The 21,912-nt window shown below is 41.5% G+C and overlaps 1 protein-coding gene across 2 annotated transcripts in view; it reads right to left on the bottom strand.

Moving 5' to 3' along the window:
- The window catches only part of SNTG1 (syntrophin gamma 1), a 532,439-nt gene extending 510,755 nt beyond the window's left edge, over positions 1-21,684 (bottom strand). Inside the window, exon 1 of one of the 2 annotated variants that reach the window (XM_014577356.3) lies at positions 20,277-21,684. The gene's annotated coding sequence lies outside the window, so the exon portion shown is untranslated. The remainder of the gene's footprint in view (positions 1-20,276) is intronic. The other variant, XM_006112171.4, reaches the window with a different exon arrangement.
- Between the last annotated feature and the right edge of the window lie 228 nt (positions 21,685-21,912).

Below are 21,912 nucleotides of genomic sequence, written 5' to 3' on the forward strand. Positions count from 1 at the left end.
ACATGCAACTGGAAAGATATCCTGGGCTTTAAGAGGTATGATACAAAAGGAATTAGGAAGGTTGATTAATTCAGATATAATGAAAAGAGTGGAAGAGATGACTGAGTGGGTGAATTCATTAGTAACAGCAGAAAATAAAGCAGATCCTTATATTCATTTTTAGATCTAAAAGATTAAAATAAGTATCTTAAAAAGGGAACATTTTAAAATACCAATAAAGGAAAACATTTTTCAACAAATGTCAGGAGCAAAATAATTTTTCTTCTTTAACGGCATAAAATGGATTTTGGCAAATTCTATTTGAGCAAAAATGTCAGTTGTTATGCACATTTAACATACTGTTTGGATGTTACTGTTTTAAAAGATTGTCTTTTGGATTATATTTGACTCCAGCGGTATTTCACAGTGCATTACAAAAGATAGTTGAAAATAGAGATGGCACACAAGTATACATAGATGATAAAATAATATGGGAAAGAACTATAAAAGAGCATGATATAAGATTAAATAAAACAGAAGCAGGATTGAAATTAAAACAGGAATATAATTTTAGATTTTAAGAATGAACCTTTCCAGGAGATTAATTGATTTATGAGGGATTACAGATTGATCCACAATAAATACAAGATATTGATAATATTGCTTTCTCAAAAGGTTTTAGAAAATTGTGGGTTTGGTTTATTTATAGGCAAATACTTAGCTAGTTTAGCAGAAAAAACATCTTTAAGGGATTTACTCTGTAAAAATAATCAATGGATATTGGACTAGCAATATCAACAAAAATTTAAGCAGATTAAGCAGCTAATAAAATGAGCTCCAGTATTAAAACTATTAATCATAACAGAATTTCAAAATTGTTTTCAGGCACATCCAAACAAGGTCTAGAAGCAGTTCCATACAAAAGTATGGTGATCTATGGAAACCAGTTGCTTTTGCATCAAAAACTACATAAAAACCAGAATGCCAATATGCTCAAAACAGAAAGAGGTACTGGCATTGGTTTTTACATGCAAACAAAATCTTTACTGAAATAGAAATGTAGCCATATTAGTCTGGTCTAGCTGAAACAAAAAAAAACAGGACTATGTAGCACTTTAAAGACTAACAAGACTGATAATAAGCCATTATTTAATACTTCAAAAAGGAACATGACAGACATCAGTTCATCTGGTTTTAATTAGACTAGGAGATTGACCTGAATTAAGATTCTCTGCCTATATGTTAACTATGTATCTAAAAAAAGAAACTGCTGATAAAGTACTAGAAATGTATTATTATTAAGACTGGGAGATTACTTGAATACAAAACTACACCCCACATGCCTGGAGTATATTTTTTATGGCCAAGTGATAAACCTATTACAGGAAGTTACAATGGAAACACTGAACATAATAAATTTCATGCTAAAATTAAATCCATGTATTAAAAAAAAATGTAAGGACGTACAAGTCTGGAGTTGTAAATAATTGTGTTTTGTCTTTCCTTGAAGAAAAACCTGGGCTCAGAAGCAAGAGTTCAACAGGATGAGAATGAGAGAGGTATATAAAGTGAAGTTGCAACAAGTGAAAATAAAGGTAACATCAACTGCAACTTTTTATTAATGGGTTCATGTTCCACTCTGTATATTTTCAGGATTTATTAATTAATGAATAAAAATAAATTACTACTAAGGCGGCACTTAGTATCCTAATCTAGGATAAAAAAAAAATCTAATGTGGTTGGCAGCGTACACACAGATTGCAAAAGAAACCCGTCCCTGCTCCAGGAATTTACAACACTTTTTGTCTGTTTCCAGACATTTTGTAGGATTACACTATCACTCTTAAAATGGTGCTATGCAGAAAGATTAATGGCAACCATCATACTGGTCTTTGATCTACAGACAATTACAGACTCATTCCAGCTAATAGGTAAGTTGACCATCTTTCTTAGGGGCTGAGTGGAATGAGCAATTAAAAGTCACTTTATACAGTGATAGCTGGAAGTTATAAGAAGTCACCTCCCAAGCTCATGGGCTGCACATCATGGCCAATCAGAAGCCAATTCATGTGGGCTGAAGGATTTTGTAGGGACTCACTAAAAAACTGGGAGCTAAGGAATTAATTGGGGTGGGGAGTACGCATGTGCATATGAGAGGCTGAACAGCAGAAAGAGGGAGAGCCAGTGGTAAAAGTTGCCCTGGTAGAAAGCCAAAATAACTTGTCAGACACAGCACCTTCTGGAAAGGCAAACTAGCATTTCTGAGCAAGGAAACTGCCTGTTTGTTTCTACTATATTCAGGGAACCAGGACTTGGTATACTTTCTTTGTAAATAAACAGGATTGCACTAAAGAAGAATCTATCAATTCCACTTCCTAATAGAAACAATCCAGCAAGGGTCTGAGTACTGGCCATATGCTCAGAGCTAAAGGGGCAACAGTATAAAATAAAATATTTGGATGGGAAATGCGAGAAAGAAATTATTTCCCCCATTTAAAATGTGTTTGATTTAATTAGTTTCCCCAACTAATGAAAAAAACTGGGTTTGCTGCAGAAGAGGAGCATATTAATCTTTGTGAAAGGCAGAAAGTTGTATATTTGACCAAGTGAAACAGGTTCTATGTGAAGACTGCTATGTTCTGAAAAATCACTGGAGGCTTAGCTAGGATTTTAATTACAGAAACAAGAGTCTACTGGTGATAACAATACTATTCCTTAACCAATCAGCCTTACGCGTATAAACACAAATGTGTTACAAGTAACCTTGAAAGGTATAGATTTGTAATCAGTAAATGTCAAGTTCACTGTATGCACATAAACGGACAAAATATGTCTATCAATAACAATTCAAATGTATAGGTAGGCAATATAAGAAATTGCTGCTAGAGAAATCAGAATTTCATTTAAGGAGCTCTACCGTCCATATTTTGACATGCGATGTTGACAATTTTTGTTTTAATAATTTTTAAGCTTTAAATTTTTGAACCTCAGTGTTTACTGTCATTAAATAATTGTCTGACCCAGAGTGCGACTATCTACTATATATTTGAAAGAGTTTGTACATCTGTCGGTGTGTCCGTCCATCCATCTAGGAGTCTGTCTGTTCAAGAACCTCTCCTAATCACTAAGAGCTAGAGTCATCAAATTTGGTATGCAGCTTCCTCTTATTGTAACTTAAAGCAAGGCCAGGGTTTGGTTGTGCCAGGAAAAGGGATGTTCCTGACATGTGATTGTTTCTCATCAAACAGAAAGGGAGGGTTCTGATAGCAGGGACAGTTACAGCCATAAATGCCACAGAGGAGCAGCAAGCAGAGGAAAGTTCTATACCAGGATGACCACAGGGAGACAGCAAGTGCCTCAGCACTGGGGAGCAGCCACCGGCACCCTGGGCTGCATGGCCCCTGCCTACCTGGGATGGTGCTAGGGAGAAGCCAGCAGGCGGGCTGCATGGCTCCTACCTCCCTAGGGCAAAGCCAGCTGGTGGCTATGTAGTCCAAGGGAACAGCTGCCAGATGCTCCCACCCCTTGCTCTGAGCACCCACAAAGATCTCCACTTGCATCACCTCCCCCTGCCTGAACCCCTCTTCACCCCCACCAACCCGGTCTCTTGCACCCCCCTATACTGTCAGCCTCCTGCACCTCTCCTATACATACGCTGCTTCCAGTCACCTGCTCTGAAGGACCCGAGAAAAGTTGGATGTCTTCTAATCCAGGTGTTTTCAAACTCTGGGTTGCAGCTTGTAAGGGCCACTTATGAGATGCTTTGTTTAACCTGCACCTTCGCAGTTCCTTTTGGTCATGGATCTCCTTTCCTGGCTAATGGGAGCTGGGGGAAGCTGTGTCCCAGAACACCACTTTCTACAGCTCCCATTAACCAGGAACAGCAATTTGCAGCCAACGGGAATTGTGATTGCCTGTACCTGCAGAGGCACAAGAAAACAAGGCATCTCACGGTCAGCTAGCAGTTTGGCCTTACAAGCCACAACCCAGAGTTTAAAAACCACTGTTCTAGTCTACTATATATTTTAGAGAGTTTTCCTGTATGTTTGCTCAGCAACTCCTAAGTGGTAAGGACCAAATTTGGTATACAGCTCCCTCTGATCATACATTGCTTTAAGAACTTGGTTATTCCAGGAAAACGGAATGTGCCTGGAATGGGTTTGCTTCTCATAAAACCAAAAAGAAATGAGACAGAATCAGCAAAGCAAGTACAGTTCTCAAAATTGACATAACTGAATGAATGTTGAACGAGAATGAATCAAGATGAGCCAGAAAAAAATATGATGAAACTGCAATAGGATTGCTTCTCAACAAACCTTACAGAAAATTGGTAAAATAGAAAAATTTGGATTCATGCTCAGGTTTTGACTAAATCAATGCTTAAGATTTGAAAACTAGAAGAAAATGTTATTGGAAACCAAATTGACTAGAGCCCTTTTTTGTTAAAGCATAGCGAATGATAAATGTTTATAGGGATGAAGAAACAAAATATACTTCATGGAATTTCCAAATTATGGACCCAAGCAATGCCAGGTAAATCTGCTAGTTTAATGATAAAACAACACATGCTTACCACTGACATTTAAAATATGATAAAAATAAGTATTTAATATGTCAATATCTGTTGAAACGATAAAAATACAAATCAAATTCTGTTAAGCCTACCTTCTCTTAAAAAATGCTTATGATTTTGAGTGTTTGATTTGGAAATACTGGGAGTGTCTTATAGGACTATTATTATAGAAATAGAATGCTAGACACAAAATATACTCACTCAGACTATCTCTACACTTCTGACTTTCAGAAAAATGGGAAAATGGCTGTTTAAAAAATAAAAACCACACTTCACGTATGTCCACACTGCAATCACGTTCTTTCAAAAAAAAATCATCGAAAGAACAGAGGGGTTTTTCCAAAATTGATAAACCTCTTTCTATGAGGAAGAAACCTTTTTCTGGAAGAACATTTGGAAAAAGGCGTGTGTGGGCGGGGAAGAGGGTATTCTTTCGAAAGGAGAGGAAAGAGGAAAAAGCACAGGTGCCCTGGTGGCCACTCCGTCCATAGGAATCACAGCTTACATGAGAGAGAGCAGCCATTTAGTGTGGACACTATTTTTTGAAAAAGCAAATAGCTTTTTTGATGCGCTCTGACAAGCTTTCAGAAGAAGTTTTTTCAGAAGATCTCTTCCAGAAAAGCTTCTTCCGAAAGAAGCCTGCAGTCTAGACGCAGCCTCACTCTCCCCAACCCCACCGCCTCCCCCACCAGTTGCAGATCTTTTCTGTACATTGCAATGCAATGTAGCAAGAAATTGTACGTGTAATATATTTGACTGCAGAAAACTATTTGTGTTTTGCTTTGCTTTGCCAGCTTTAAACAATCCATCACTTCAGAAGACTAACTTATCGACTGGATAGGGACCTTCACTATAAATCATATGCTGCTTAGATAAAAGCCATTAGGACAGAATATTACTCAATTCTATGGCATTTTGCAGCATGTGCTCATTGTGCGAAAATTTGTTTGCAAAGTCACAAACTCTAAGGTCAAATATTGCCCTTAAACTGCAGCTGGATGAAGCCCCAAAATATGAATACAAATCAATATACAGGCAGTCCCCGGGTTACGTACAAGATAGGGACTGTAGGTTTGTTCTTAAGTTGAATCTGTATGTAAGTCAGAACTGGCATCCAGATTCAGCCGCTGCTGAAACTGATCAGTTTCAACAGCGGCTGAATCTGGACACCAGTTCCAATTTACATACAGATTCAACTTAAGAACCCCACGCGTCCCCAAGTCAGCTGCTGCTGAAACTGATCAGCAGCTGATTCCAGGAAGCCCGGGGCAGAGCAACTGGGGTGCTGGGGCAGAGCAGCTGGGGTGCTGCCGGGTTGGTCAAGTAGCGCCAAGGAGCGGTGCTGCGGGACCAACCGGCAGCACCCCACCTGCTCTACCACAGGCCCCGGGCTTTGCTCCACGTCTCCCTAATCTGCTGGGGGGGGCACTAGCTGCGTCCCCCCCAGAAGACCAGGGAGACGCAGAGCAAAGCGGCGGAGGACCAGGGCCGGACTGCGGCGCTTCCAGATCAGTGCCGCGGTCCGGCCCGGGTCCTTCGCGGCTTTGCTCAGCGTCTCCCCTGGTCTGCAGACCAGGGAGACGCTGAGCAAAGCGGCGGAGGACCCGGGGCCGGACCCACTGTGCTTCCAGACCAGGGAGATGCTGAGCAAAGCGGTGGAAGACCCGGGCCGGACCCACAGCGCTTCCAGATCAGCACCGCGGGTCCGGCCCGGGTCCTCCGCCGCTTTGCTCCCCGTCTCCCTGGTCTGCTGGCTCCCCCAGCAGACCAGGGAGACAGGGAGCAGCTTTTCTCACCCCGGAGGAGGTGGGCAGCGGGACCAGGCGTCCCGCCGCTCCAGTCCTCCGGGGCGAGAAAATCCCCGTTCGTAACTGCGGATCCCACGTAAGTCGGATCCGCGTAACTCGGGGACTGCCTGTATACAAACCCGGTAATTTAGATGTCTGTAACTACTTGGCAGTATTTACAAAGTGTTTTTTCATGTTTTCTGTCTTCATGCAGCTCCTCAATTTGACAGTTAACTTTGTAGAACTGATTTTAGGAAACATTGTATAACAAAAACATGGCATTTTAGATCACAATTTTTATTTTTAGTGAATGAAGTTGGTTATCCTGAAGATTGCAGCAGGTGGATATTATGGTTAAATCTATAGGTCTTTGAATGTATAAAAAGATAGTAAGTCAAGTATATATAAAGCTATTACAGATATATATTTTAAAAGGAAAACAAATAAAGGATTAAGTCTCCCTAAAATCAGTGTTAGTTATTTTGATCAGCATGATGCTTAAGGATATATATGGTAGAAGTTTCACCTTTACAGATACAGCATAGTTTTGTGGGTGTTTGAGACATCCAAATTCCTAAACAGAAATCTAGAATAGCTTTTCCAATATGCATTAACCTAAGGCAGCCTCCTGTGCTACTGTAAATGAGCAACAACATATGTTAGACAAGAATAGAGTATCACTTTAAAACTGTGGGGAGAGTTGAACTTGAGCCATGTAAGTAGAGACCTCCTAATCCACACACTGAGAAGTGAGGGTGCATAATCAGAGGCACCCCATCATAAATTTATCCATTCTTAATAAGTTGATTTTAGAGAGAAGTTTTCAGTCAAGCAGGTCAACTGGAAAGAAGCTATCTACATAATTTTTCTGGGAATATTAGAATTGCAAAGCAGGATTCATAGCTCCACCCACTTTTCCGAGCTATGTAGCGAACATGCTGTAGAAACTGGTATGCGTATCAGGCCTCACTTATCCCTGTTCTGAAACTTAGCATGGGGTAGAGACAGACAAGTAAGTGTGTGGGAGAAAAAATGGTTCATAGTGATTTTATATAACATTGCATCTCCACTAATCTGATGGCCCCAACTTATACCTGGCTACCTACACCCCCAAGATGCCTATGCGCCCAATGCAGACAGTAGGAGACAGCCCAGAGCAGGGATATTTGAGGGCATGGCTAGAACACTCTACCTATAAGCCACCAAGGGAGTCCTGTAGGTGAGTAAAATTTCCTGGAGTCTCAATCCAGCTTTATGTTTTGTTTATATCAGTGGAGCAGGTGTGAAGGGCCCCAGTACAAAGGATAAACTGGATCCAACTGAAAAGGCACGTCTTTCCAGGCCAAATAGACATGTGCATAAAACTGAGAAAAATACCAAACAGCAAACCACATTCTGAGTTACTGGCATATGAACGAAGGGGAAACCAACCAAAGCTAATCTAAGAAAGTTGCTGTTTCATTTACTTCCCTTTCTAAAACTATAAATATGAATATGGGACCAACAAGAAATAAGATTGAGTCTCAGCTCTTTTTTTTTTTTTTTTTTTTTTAAACAGGGAGTCATCTGAGAAGCTCAAGATTGCCCCAAATCACCGTTTTTGTATGCAGGCTATATTATTTGGACAACACAGTTAGAAATGCTGCAGCAGATGTTTCAGTGAACACACCCCTATCAGGTTCTCTCAGTCCTGTTGGGTACCTGATGAGATTTCATAAGAAATCTGACCTAATTGTGATGAAACATTTGGATGAGCTCATAGAACTATAGCTCACTGTGTTCATAGGTGCCAGCATCTTTTTAATGGTCACCTAATTATTTCAGAAAGTGTACAATATTTCGGAAGGGTGAAAACCAAAATTCATCTCTATTAGGTGTACAGTTTCCTCAAAAAAAGTTTACCAGTACTAAATTAATAGTAGAAGAACAAGTCAACACAACAACATATCATCCACATTCCCCCAAAATAAACAGTCCTTCCCACCCTTTCTTCAACAGCTCTTGCCTTTCAAATAGTCTTCCATCCACCTCCCCCAGAAATCCAGCTATTCGCTCTTCCTTTCCACTGTAATCATTCACTACCTCCCTATGCCACAGCATAAAAAGAAAACACAAAAGCAAACTCATTCTACTTTCTTCCCACACAGAACACATCCATGGTTCAAACCCATTCCCCATTGGCAGAGTCCTAATATCACCAAATTATGAAAAATATATTATGTAGCTGCATGTTTCCAGGTAAACCTAGGTAACTGGGCAGCTGTTATTTGGTAGTAGAGAGAGTAAGTGAACAGACAGGCATAGCCGTAGCATTCATTCCTTATCCCCTTGTGTCATTAGAACATCTTAGACATACTTTCTATTTGATTTACTGAAATTCTGGTATTAAACATGAACATATGTTGGTTTTACAATGTAATCTCTCTCACGTAACACTTTCTGGCAGCTTGTCATCCATTAAGTGTTTGTTGCTAATGCATTTTATAACATGCTTTATAATACGCCACTGAAGGCTGTAGCCGCATCTGGTAATCGTCTCCCAAATATAAAGAAAGCTTTTATAAATAGGCTCCTTATTTAAAATATTATTACTTTACCCTAGTGGGTCTTGGTTGGGAATCATAATTCTGTTTCACCTTTTGGGAATGTGATACATTCCCTACAGGATACACAGCTGAGGGGGGAACTCTGCAGTTGCTAAAGTGGCATGGGAGTAGATAAGGGCAAAGTAGAGGTTAGTCACAGGAGCATTTCTGGATGCACAACATGGGCAGTTGTCCCACATTGCAGGACTCATGTGATTGCTACTCTGCAATGGCCCCAGCATTTACTCTTGTGATTTGTGTCTTTCCAAATAACTGAGTAGTTGTCTAAATAATATACCAAGCCTTTTTACTGGCACAGCTACTGAGGGGGAGTATGTGCGCTATCTAGTTGAGAATCCTGTCGCATTTCCATCAGGTCTGCCTTTATTGGGATCACAGTCCATCAGTAGGTTTGGGAACATTTCCGAAGATTACAGTCAGGTGTGTGTTACAGTCCTTTCCTGCTGTTGTCTGAAGGGAGACTTCCTATGGCATTTTCTCCTCTCTCATGTACAGTTGAGATAGAGGGCAAGATTTGGTCTTCATTGTCTGAAGGATATGTACCACCCATGTAAGAAACCTTACATCCATCAGAAGACATTCTGGTATGGATCTAAAGTGGTGGGTGGTGCTTGGAGGAGCAGTTTGTTAAAAAGATAGCATCCCACTGGTGAAATTAGCCTCAAAAGGGTCTGTTCAGTGTGAGCACTGATTTTATTAATTTCTGTAGCCTACCAAAGTTTCACAGAATCATAGAACACTAGAACTGGAGGGGACCTCAAGAGGTCATCAAGTCCAGTCCCCTGCACTCCCAGCAGGATCAAGCACCATCTAGAGCAGGCCTGGGCAAAATACAGCCGTGGGCCAGATCTGATCCACCAAGCCACCACATCAGGCCCATTGATGTATTGGGGATCTCAGGTGGGCTTCCTGCCCTTCGTTTGCCGCTGAGAAAAGAGGCTGCTGCAGGGCTCTTAACAGCTGGGAGTCCGGGGAAGGGGAAAGAGGCTTCATGTGCAGCTCCCTTCCCCAGCACAATCTCATTGGCTGTAAACTGGCCAATGAGAGCTGCCTATTGTCAACAGGCAGCTTGCGAAGCACCTTCTCTCCCCTCATACTCGCAGCTATTCAAAGACTACATGGCCCCTGCAGCCAGTGTGAGGACAGGGCAGGCAAGGAGTCGGCCTAGGGAGGCTGCTGGGCTAGGACTCAAGCAGGTAAGTCTCCCAGCAAAGCCTGCCTCTGCTGCCCCAAGCCTTTGCTCCACCCATCCCACATAACCCAAACCCTCTGCTCACATATCCCCTCCCAGATCCTGCACCCCAACCTCCTTGCCCCAGGACACAACCCTCTGCTGGTCTAGGTCACAACCCAACCCAACCCTCCCCCCACCACCCATATCCTTGCTCTATACCCAAATCCCTTGCCCCAGGTCATAGCCAAAACCCCTGCACCCCAGTCCCCTGCCCAAGGTTACAACCCCAAATCCCTTCACCCACTCCTGCATCCTAGTCCCCTGCACCAGGTTACAACCCCCCCCCCCCCCGCCCTATGTCACAGCCCAAACCCCTGAACCCTCTACTGCACCCTAGTCTCCTGCCCCAGGTCACAACTGCCTCCTTCACCCAAACTCACTCCCAAACCCCACACCCTCTCCTGCATCCAATCCCTTACCAAAAGCTCCCTTCTGCACCCAAGCTCCATCCCAGTCCCTGCACCTCCTCTATTATTATCAAGAAAGAGTGCAGCCCTTGACCACTTTCCAAATTCTTGGAGGGGTCCTCCACCAAAAATTATTGCCCACCCTAATCTAGAGCATCTCTGACAGATGTTTATCTAACATGATCTTAAATATCTCCAAAGGTATTCCACACCCACTCCAGGAAATTTATTGCAGTGTTTAACCACCCTGACAGCTAGGAAGTTTTACCAAATGTTCAACCTAAACCTCCTATGCTGCAATTTAAGCCCATTTCTTCTTGTCCTAGCATTTGACGTTAAGTAGAATAATTTTCTCCCTTCTCCTTGTAACACCCTTTAAGTACATGACAACAGTTATATCCCACATCAGTCTTCTCTTTTCCAAACTAAACAACCCAGCTCTTTCAGTCTTCCCTCATAGCTCATGTTTTCTAGACCTAAATAAGTTTTGTTGCTCCTCTATGGACCCTCTCCAAATCTTTCCTGAAGTGTGGTGCCCAGAACTGGACACAATACTCCAATTTCTCTTCTAATTTTTCTGATAAATTAAAGTTGACAAAAATAAAATTATTGTTTTCTGTTTTGTAAATAAATCTAATTTAGGGATGAATCCTGAAAATATTTACTACTAGGTGAAACATATAGAACTCTAAGAAATTTCATTCTATTTAATGGCAGTAAGCACTACCTCCATTGGTAAGTGAATGCAAGATTTGTCCCCTTATCCCTCAATTCATAAAAGCATCCCTACTTAGGAAGGCACTTAAACATTCTCTTAAGTCTCACTGAAGCCTACAGAACTTGTGCGTGCTTAATTACTTTCCTGAATAGCTTTGCTCCTTAGAATTAAATTTTATAGTTATTAGGCTGAAATACTTAAGCTGGTGAATTTGAATGAAAGGTATATGAATTGTAAAGTACTGCAACAGAACTTTTTAAGCTACTGAATCATAAAACTGGGCCACTTGGTGTATTCCACACATACATATACACACACACACACACACACACATATATTTCTTCACCTAGCTCTAATATAGTACTATGGCATACTATAGAACATGCACAGTAAAGCTGCCTAAGGTGACAATAAGGACACTCTGAAGACAGCTCTCACAAAAAAAAAAAAAAAAAAAAAAAAATGTGTGTTGATCTCCTTCTCAACCAGCGACCAATACCCCCATAGTTAATTTTAATGGGATTTTCATTTAGATGAGCCACATACATTTACGTTTAAGCCTTCCATTACAAACTACTGAAACCTTTGCATTTTGTTTCAAGTTGAGAGTAACCTGCATAACATGCTTGAAAGCTAGAAGTAATTGGTGTTCTTTATGTATAGATAAGGAAGGTGCTTTCCCCACAATTATGATTTTATCACTTAAAAGACAAATTGAGGACTAGTGTCAGGGGCCAATCAAGGAAGTATGGACACTTTAGGCCTGATCCAACATTCATTGAAGTCAACAGGACAAAGCAGTACACTTTTCATGAACAGTTTGTTCCAGACAGACTGCTGTTCTTTCAATGGGCAAGAAAATACTCTATTGATAGATCTGCCTCAAACCATTCACTCAGGTTTCATTCCGTCCTATTGTCCCAAAGCATATCTGCTTCCTATGAGCCTACAGATGAGGGGTGGCACAACAGCCACCACAGGCCAGATCCAGCTCACCAAGCCAGTGCACCCACTCTACGGCTGCCCTGCCACTCTCTTGTCACCAGGCCAATCGAGACCTGGGGATGGGGCCTCTGCCAGGGGTGTGCAACACCAAAAGGAGCCACCAGCTGTTTTAAAAATCCCCTAATTGGCCTGGGGGCAGGTGAGTATGCAAACTCTCCTCCTGCTGCGGTGCCTAGAGGGAATTGCCAGCTGTTTTAAAACAGCTGTTGATTCTCTCTAGGCACTTGGGCAGGAAACAAAGATCTCATGAACTCTCCCCGCCCCCAAGCCAATCAAGGTCTGTGGGCAGAGGAACATGAGAAGTCTCCTAGCCTCACCTCTTCTGCTCAAGGCCACACACCTTCTAGGGCAGCCTGTGGACTTTCAAAAATTGATGAAGTGGCCCCCTTTTAAAAATTATTTCCCACCCCGCTATAGATGTTACTAAATCAAGGCTACACAATATGACTGACAGACCATAAACAAAAAAGTAATGATAGGGTCAGACTAAGCAGGAACATTAAGTGTGATTCCAAAAGGGATCAATAATGGACTTAGTATTATTTAATATCTATATTCATACTCTAGGCAGAGTTATGCATTGAACACATTAGCAATAGTAGACATTACAGAATCATATTGGAGAAAGATATCAATGGGATGATATTTTATTAATATAAATACAGACGACAAAGGAAAGGAGAGACCTAACACTATGCAGAAATTCAAAACCAGAGACTGTCTTGAAAAAGAGCAGTGCAAAGACGACTTTGGTGATGTTAATGAACAGCAAATTAGATGTAAAAATCAGAATGCAATGTCACTGGAAATAAACAAAACAGTTATAGTAGCAGTTATGTGAGTGAAATAAAAGGGGATACCAAATTTGTAATCCTAAGAGCTGAGCTTTCTGTTATTTTTTTTAAAAAAATGCAATATCAAACTAGGCTCCAAAAATGTTAAAAGGATTTGAGAAATATTATAAGAATTTAAAGAAATGTAGTATTTAGAGATTGGAAAAAATACAAAGAGAGAATATAATTTCCTCGTAACTAGTGATGAAAAACAGCATAAAACAGGAAGGGATTATTTAATGTGGCAAAGGGGGAAATTTATTCCCTAAGAAGGATTAGTGGCCCAAAATTAATGCAAGAGAAGATTTAATTTAACCATTAGGAGAAAAATATCAATTTCATGAATACGGTGACTTGCCAAAGAAAACAACTGAAGCTGAATCACTATAAGTTTAAGAACACACTAGCTAAAAAAGTAAAAACATTGGTGTAGAAAGCAATCCTGTGTTTGTGGAGAGGAATGAACATAACTCAATAAGGTCCTTTCCAACCCAAGTGATCTGATAGAATGAGAGGTGATTATGCTTTACGCATGGTTGTGACTTTCATGCTCCTTCCCTACCAATATTTAGCAGCATTTAAGTAAGCTTTCCCGCAAAAGGGTCATTTAATAAATGACACAAAATTTAATAAAATCTTGCTTCTACTGGAAAGGCAAAGGAATATTTATTTTCACAGCTATAATGAACACTGTTTCCCAGTTTGCTAGCAGGAGTATTGCTATGAATTGTCTCCTCTATAACACTGAGCATGACACATTCTTAGCAACCAAAATGTTCATGTACTAAGTCATATGATTCAAAGGTACAGTACTTTAATCCATTTCTCAATGGCACAAAGTCTAAAGTATGACTCTTTAAAGCCCATGTGTGCATACACATTCACGCACGCGCACACACATACCAGATACGAATACACAGCAGCATTATTTCAAAATAATGGACATTATTCCGAAACAGCATATTGAGCATCTACACAGCAAGTCCATTATTTCGAAATAAATTTTGAAATAACTGGCTTCTTACTCTGACTTTTGTAAGCCTCATTGTACGAGGAGTAAGGTAAATTGGATGAAGAGTGCTGTATTTCGAAATAAGTGCTGTGTAGACATTTCCAAATTCGAAATAAGCTATTTTGACTTGAGCAACGCTAATTGCGTAGCTTAAGTTGCGTAGCTTATTTTGAGTTTAGCACTGCTGTGTAGATGTACCCACACTGACCCCAGTGTTCTCAAAGTCATTCCATAAAAGGACAATACAAGATAGGATCTATAGTATTTTGACTACAAAGAGACTCTAAAATGTATTCAAGCTTTACAGGATTTTAAAGGGACACATCCTGCTACTCATTTTTACAAAGAAATACCTTTAGATTTCAATGGAAATTTCCCTGCCCAGCTTGATGTAAATTTTAAAAACTGGACAACAACTGATCTGCATTAGAGTCAAACATTGTGCAGATTTATGGTGAAATCCAATAAATAGCTACCACAGTGGTATATGAATAAAGCGTTTGGAACTCTGCTGTGTTGAAGTCAACTCATAAATACATCTCTAATGAAAAACGGGGAGTGGACACAGGAAGACAGATGTATGTGATTAAACTGAGTCTACAGCTCCTCAGCACTGGAGAATGGATATTTTCCCATCCTTTTCCACCTGAACAATATTTGATTAACTTAGATCAGTTTTCTACAGCTGTTGCTGGAGAAGCTTTCTTTTACTACACAAAATCATATGAAGAACTGAGAGCGAATTATCTTATGGATATAATTCTAGTTGTTCAAAGGTTCAAAAAGAAGCCGAAGAAAATCAATGGCCATTTGTGCTACTTAAGCTTAATCATATGATTAATTATTAACATAGGCTACAAAAGTCCATCAAAATATTCTCTTTGTATACTTACACAACTCTTGCTAAGGTATGGTAATGCTGTTGCCCACAACCTTTTTTGTGTTAACTATTTGGGAATACAAAAGAAGAAAATGAACAAAAACTGATTTAAGTTGAATGCCGCAATGGTTTTTTGTAATAAAAGGTTGTAACAACTGTACAAGAAACATATGAACCTTAGCATCCTGGAGGACTCAGTATTATTCTAACTGAAACCACTGTGGGTTTTGTAATTGCCTTCAACAGAGACAGGACAAGACACTTCCCAAAAGAAGGAGGCAAGGCATTACTGAATAGTCATCTGAACTGAATCAATTTGATTGTGCAAAGGACTATGAAGCAAACTTTATAAAGTCATGTAGCTCCTAATTATAGATAGCCATATGTTATTAAATAAGTTCAATGGCTTAAGGAAAAAATTAAGGGAACAGTCTCTCTATTTTTCAAGATAATAACTTTTCCATTACATGGTCTTTACATACAATTCAATGTCAATTTAATTTTTATCAGCAATGTGACAGGAAATTGAAGGAGCTTGTGTCTTACAAATGGAAGGAGCTTGTGTCAGCTGCAACAGCAAGACAGTTTGGATCAACTAGACTGTCCATTACGTGAACAAAACATGTTGATGGTGACTAAGCACAGGATAGTCACCAGGATTGTGAAAGGACCAATTTTCTTTCCCTTAGGCCTCCTCAGAACACTCACAAAATTATCAAGGTCCATTAGCTTCTAAAAGAGCACCATCAAAATAAGCACAGCAACCCAGACTACATGGCTAAAATTTCAGTTGACTAGATATAAACTGAGCCAACCATTTACAGTCATTAGGTCAGCCATGAAACCCTGAGTTGTCAAGGCAGATGTTAACATCATGAAGCTCTACTAATTTCACTGGCCACAGTACCATTCCAGTGAGAAACTTCAACAGTCTTATGGGAATTTTACAGTGCAGTGGGGAAGCTGGTATACTAAACATCCATTATATTTTAGTTCCATACCAAGACTCACATAAAAGGGACAACCTATATTTGATTCATGTTGGGGTTGGAAGAGCCTGCACATCATGCCAGATACCAGCAACAGTGCAGCCATATACAACCCACTAGTTTCTCCTTCTGTCCATAGTGTCCTAAATACCTGTTTAGAGTCAGAGTTGGCAAAACTAGTCCACCAGTATCATTTGATGATGTTTGTGTTATTCTCATTTTGAACAAGTCACGGAAAGTGAATGCATTGCTAACTACCCTCCAAACATTAATCAGCAAGAAGTGAATACTAGATTCTTGCCCAATGCCAACACACACACAAAGAAGTAATTACAATGGAACACAACAGCAATGGAACTGATGCTGATCATCTTGACAGTGGGCTATATACTACCTCCTCGCCTTCCCCGTTACCAATGAGATTGAGAGATCTAAGTCCTTAAATCAGCCTGGGTCTCAACATGTCACTGTATTTTTCAGTTCTCTTGGTGACTGTTGAAGGGGGACACACCTGCTAGAGCTAAGGGGCTATATTGTTAGTCACAGATTACCCTCTCAAATGCAGACTCCCTAAAGAACAAGAAAGAGGTGGATCTTTTCAGACATTATAAAATAGCTTATGCTTAAGAAGGTGGAGTTGATTCTGTGCCTCTTAACATCCCTGTTAATGAGCATGAAAAACTGGGACTAACCCAAGGAACAATGTTGAGGCAGTCCAACCGTGATGTAGTACTAATTCCATTGGATGGTTGGCTCCTTTATTTATATATTTAGTCATGCATGCATGCAATGTATTAACAGGCTGGTACAACCAAAAGTATTGCCTGTATATTCTAGGTAGATTGTAAGAGTGTGAAAAATAGAGTAAATGATAGCTTTCCCTTTTTCTTTTCTGACGTGAGATAGGAAGGTAGCAAATATAGGCTGATTCTGATGCAAGTTTTTACTGCCAATCCAAGAGACTCACAAAACATTGAAACAATGAATGGTATCACAAACCTGTTATCTACCTCTGGGTGTGAGAGATGCATGCCAGTGATATAGATTTAAACTGAGATTCAAACTTCCTACTCCTCTGCTCTATAATCAGAAATGAAGACTCTTACTTACTAATTTTATATACTTTACCGCTTCTTCCTCTTAAAATGCATGCAATCAGGAACCCTTGCCATAACTTCCAGAAAGTGGAATTAAAAATATGTCTTTCCCAGAACTTGAGACATTAGGAGTAGTGCTAAATATTCAGCCTCTGGAAATTTTATATTTCAGCATTGCATGATAGAAGAAGACTGAGAATCATATTTCTTTTGTTCATCAAACATGAGCAGAAAAGAGTGACAGAGTTTATGAGTGGGATAACTATATGAACTTTCCTTGCCTGGCAATATGTTCAGCTTCACTTGTAGTTTATCCATGAAAGTAGTGTCTAATGAGCAAATAGTTTTCCTGAACAAGCATAACAAAGTTTGGAAGGACTCACAATGTTTGTTTGTGCCTCAGGCTCCCTGAATCAAATCACCATCTTCTACATTAAAGAGGCTTGTGTTATCCAAGATGTACTGAATTAAAAATGTGAACTTTAAAGTTGAACATACTGTACATTTTGGAAACTTGTAATTTAAAATATGTAAAGTAAACTAGTCTATTGTACCAGTCCAATAAAACTTGCTGAAAAACCATGTGACTTTCATGAAGTATTTTAGCTTTCACAGTTAAACATTATAAAAGTATTACATATATATGGAAAAATGACCAAGTAACCATCAAGCTAATCAAGGGATAAAGGAGAACTTAGATCAATTCCTTAATACATACCTTAGATGGGGTTAATACTCTAGTTACACTCTTGAATAGTTTGACTCCTAATATTAAGCTTCCCCCTTCATTTTCAATTTTATCAGATAGAAAATTTTTCAGTTACTTTTTGTCGTACTAATTGAAAGTTTGCTTTAGGCCATGCAATAAAATATTTCTTCTCAATAGTATAGCTGAAAAAAGTGACAGGCTAAACAGTAACACTTTGTTTAATTCAGTGAAAAGGACATCTCATTAGATTATCTCATAGCAATCATACAACATACTGCAAAAGCCAAATGACCCATCATTAAATTATGTTTTTTTTTTCCTTCTTCCCCAGGCAAGCAGAGATTAAGCGAAGTCAGTGACTTCACTTTATTGCATTAAGTTAAACTGCATGACTTAAAAGAAAACACTGAGTAGCTTGCATCTAAGGTGGCAGACCTGATGTCACTTCTGGAACATCATTCATTTATATAATCAGCCCTTAGTTATCATTTATGTTTACTGTGGTCCCTTCCACAATGTGATATGCTCTAAATGAATTCCAGCTCAATGTGCACTTTAGTGTTTTACTATTTCTCTAGCACTGGCTTAGTGAAAGCCTGCCACTCTGCAACAGAGGAGGGAATTACTACTGTAAACCCATAGGTATACTTGACTAGAAATATACTGGAATCATGCGTACAGAGTGGAATGTGACCTAGGAAAGGCTACCTGGTTACAGTCTTTGACAATAGTTCTAGCAGCCTTATTACACATTTCACAGTATTTTGAGCATGTCAAAGATCTAAACCATATTATAACTCTTCTGAAAGTGTATTCAAATTATGCACGTAACTCATTCCCAGCAAGGAAAAGGCTTATTTCATCCTTTTGCTATAACTGGTGCTTTAGTCATGTGTTCAACATATAAGCACCTTTTTATCCTATTATGATAATGTTGCTCAAATGAGAAAAGTGTAGGCAGCTGTATATAAAAGGATCTTCCTTCTAAACCCTCAGAGTTGACAAGTGCTGACAAATCAAAGTGAATTAATCTGGAAAGATTTGGGATTTTTTTTTTTTGTATTGGTCTCCATTTACTGGAGACTTCTGTTTAGAAAATAAAGTCAAATAAAAATCAACAATTATTTCATACCCATTTACTTTTCTATAGAAGGAAATCCCTCTACATTACTTGCAGCAGGTACATAGAATTATTTATGTTGTAACTGTCAAGCAAGTTCATTGCTGTAAATGAATACACATCCTTAGCTCCACCCTTTTATCCCCACTACCACTATTGAAAGTCATATGCTCACTGGAACTGATCATGTTCTAAGCAAAATGTCAATGCTTGGCTGTAAATCAGTGTAATTTTTTTCTCCCTGTGAAACCTCATGCTGAAGCAGGATGCTCATCAAGGTCACTATAAGATTATAGTTTTCAGTCTTGTAGAGAAGGTGCTAAGAAAAATCAATAAACATAAACATAATTAAATAAGCTTTGAAGTTTGTTGTTTGCCTTTCAATGTGAAATCACATCTTCATCTCCTGAATTTCAGTGATGGGTGGCAGGTAGATACCATGAGGCAGGTCAGCTAACTTATGCACTAGCTGTGCTGAAAGGTGAGCAGGAAATCTGGCATTTTGCAGTGTGACAGCTTAGTTCTGAGCAAACTATCTTCAACTGAATTTTTAGGAAGAGATTATAGTCTCCTGGGCTTGTCCCTGCTCCCTCCTAAGTAGAGTTTTAGTGTGGACTTTCAGCGGAGCAGGACTGGACAGCTTGCTTACTACACCTTTTCTGTATGCCCTGTTAAACTGAAACCATGCTGGACCCAACTTTTGTTTTCTGATTAATGTCAATCACCAGGAAGATCCATAGATGTACATAACTTCATATTTTTTCAAAAAAAGCCAGGAAAACAAAACCCACAAGAGAAGGAGCATCAGAAAAAAAACAATTACCAAATGGCATGGTAAAAGTTAAGAGATATGCAGATCAAATTCAAGCACTGTAGTGCATTGCATAAATGCCTCAGATACACACCGGGCTATCCTACAAGAGCGGTGGCTAAAATGCACTCTAGTAAAAGACTCCCACTATTGAGGGACATGCAAACACAGAGAAAAAGATAGCTGGGATGCTAATAAACATACACGGCATCATTCCCAGGGGCTGTAGCTGCAGAAGTGGTCACCAGGCTAGTCCTTTACCCCTATTCTTGGGCAGCTGCTGTAAAGGAGGTGTTTACCAGGCACTTTCACAGAGAGGGACCCAGGCTGGCTTGCAACAGAGCCCACTCTGTCGCACATGTCTCACATGAGGAGCCCTGGAGGAGATCGAAACCCTCAGGTGACTCCGCTACCCGCCCTACCCCCCAGCCCAGGACTTCCAAACCACCAGCTGCAAAGCCTCGGCGGCGAGACCTGTACGATCAAGGAAATCAAGGATGGGAGCCGGTGACTTACTTGCCAATGTGCTAGGTCAGGCGAGCTGCTCTCTCGGTGGCCCAAACGTGGCAGAGCTGGTCCTCCTCGGATCTCCTCTCCGCGCTATGGCCAAAGTATTTCCAACCCACTCGGGGACATCTCCGCGGCTTATTTAGCGTCACCAGGCATCTCTCTCCCCTTGGCCCGGATCGCAGGGGCCATGATTTAAACCGCAGCCTCCGGGAAGTTACACTCTTATTTGTGTTTTCAGAGGGGGGGGGGGGGGAATCGGGTGGAAGTGGCTGGTGAGCGCTCCAACTCCGGAGCGGAATGACGCCACCGACCCCGCTTGCAGTGGCAGGGGCGGGGGGTTACTTTCCGGCCACCCCAAACAATAAAATAAATAACTCGGAGGGGAGGGGGAGCGAGAGAGGAGGGAGCGCCGCCCTTTCAGCAGCAGAGCGAGGCGAGCCGGTGGATGGGCACCTGCAGCGGCAGCGCTGGGTCCCGCTGCCTGCGGAGTCCTGAGGCGCTGCCCATCCCTGCGGAGGGAGAGGGGGGGGGGGGGATCCGAGCCACCGGGAGCCCCCGCCAGCTGCCACCAACTCGCTTCCCGCGCGCGGCGGGGGAGGAAAGATCCGCCGTGCGGGGGCTGGAGCTGCCGGGCGTCCTCCGCCGCTGGAGCGCGGGAGAAACCCAAGTCCCTCCGTGCACAGCCGAGCCCCAGGCAGACAGGGGGAGAGATGGCGCTTGGGCGGGCTCCAGGCGGGAGGCAGGAAACTTACCGCGCCCCCGCCAAGTGCAGCGGGTGAGCCCCGGGAGGGGAAGCCGGGCTCAATCCGGATCCTCCCTGGGGAGCGAGCGCCGGGCTAACATCCGAGCCGGCTCCGCCAGGCGGCTTCTGGCTCCCCGCCGGGCCCCCGAAAGGAAATCACACGTGACGGGGAGAAGTTGAGGCTGCGGGGAGAGCGCTTTAAAGGGGAAAAGCTGAGGCGCTGGAGGGGGGTAGCGGAGCCCACCAATCCTTGTCCCTGTGGGGCCCGGGACGCTCACATTCCGCTGCCTGCGCGAGGTCCAAATCCAGCCAGCGCTGCTATTTCAAAACAGCCTTGGGGCCGGGGCGCGCTCAGTGCAACAGCGCCACAAGAACTCGCAACCTGCCCCTAGAGCCCGAGAGACTCGCCCCCCCCCCCCACCCCGATCCGCGGGCTCTCGCCCCCTAAAACCTTCATGTACAGAGAACAAGCCCACATTTTGCCACCGCAGCAGAGAATAAATGTAGCTTCTCCTATTGTTCTACTCCTTCCTCCTTTGGCCCACCCAAAATCTGCAGCAGGGCTTCCCAGAGCACCCAAAAAAACCTTGATGGGGAAGTGAAATATCAGATAGCACTGTTAAATTTTCCTCCTTGAACCTCCATATTTTGTCCATACAGAGAACGCCATTTAGCGTCTCCCTGTTGTATCTTTAAAATCCACACGGATGTGCCCCAGAGCCAAACTACCACCCAAACTTAGACCCCCCCCCCACACACACACACCTGGGAGCATGCCAAAGTTTCACCAAACACGCAGAACATGCACCTAAAATCAGAGTTAAAGGCGATGCTTCTACTGTTGCCTCAACAATCCGGACCCAGCAAAATTTGTAACGGCAAATGTTCTCATTGGGTACC

This window comes from Pelodiscus sinensis, chromosome 2 (genome assembly GCF_049634645.1).
Source record: "Pelodiscus sinensis isolate JC-2024 chromosome 2, ASM4963464v1, whole genome shotgun sequence".
Taxonomy (NCBI): domain Eukaryota; kingdom Metazoa; phylum Chordata; order Testudines; family Trionychidae; genus Pelodiscus; species Pelodiscus sinensis.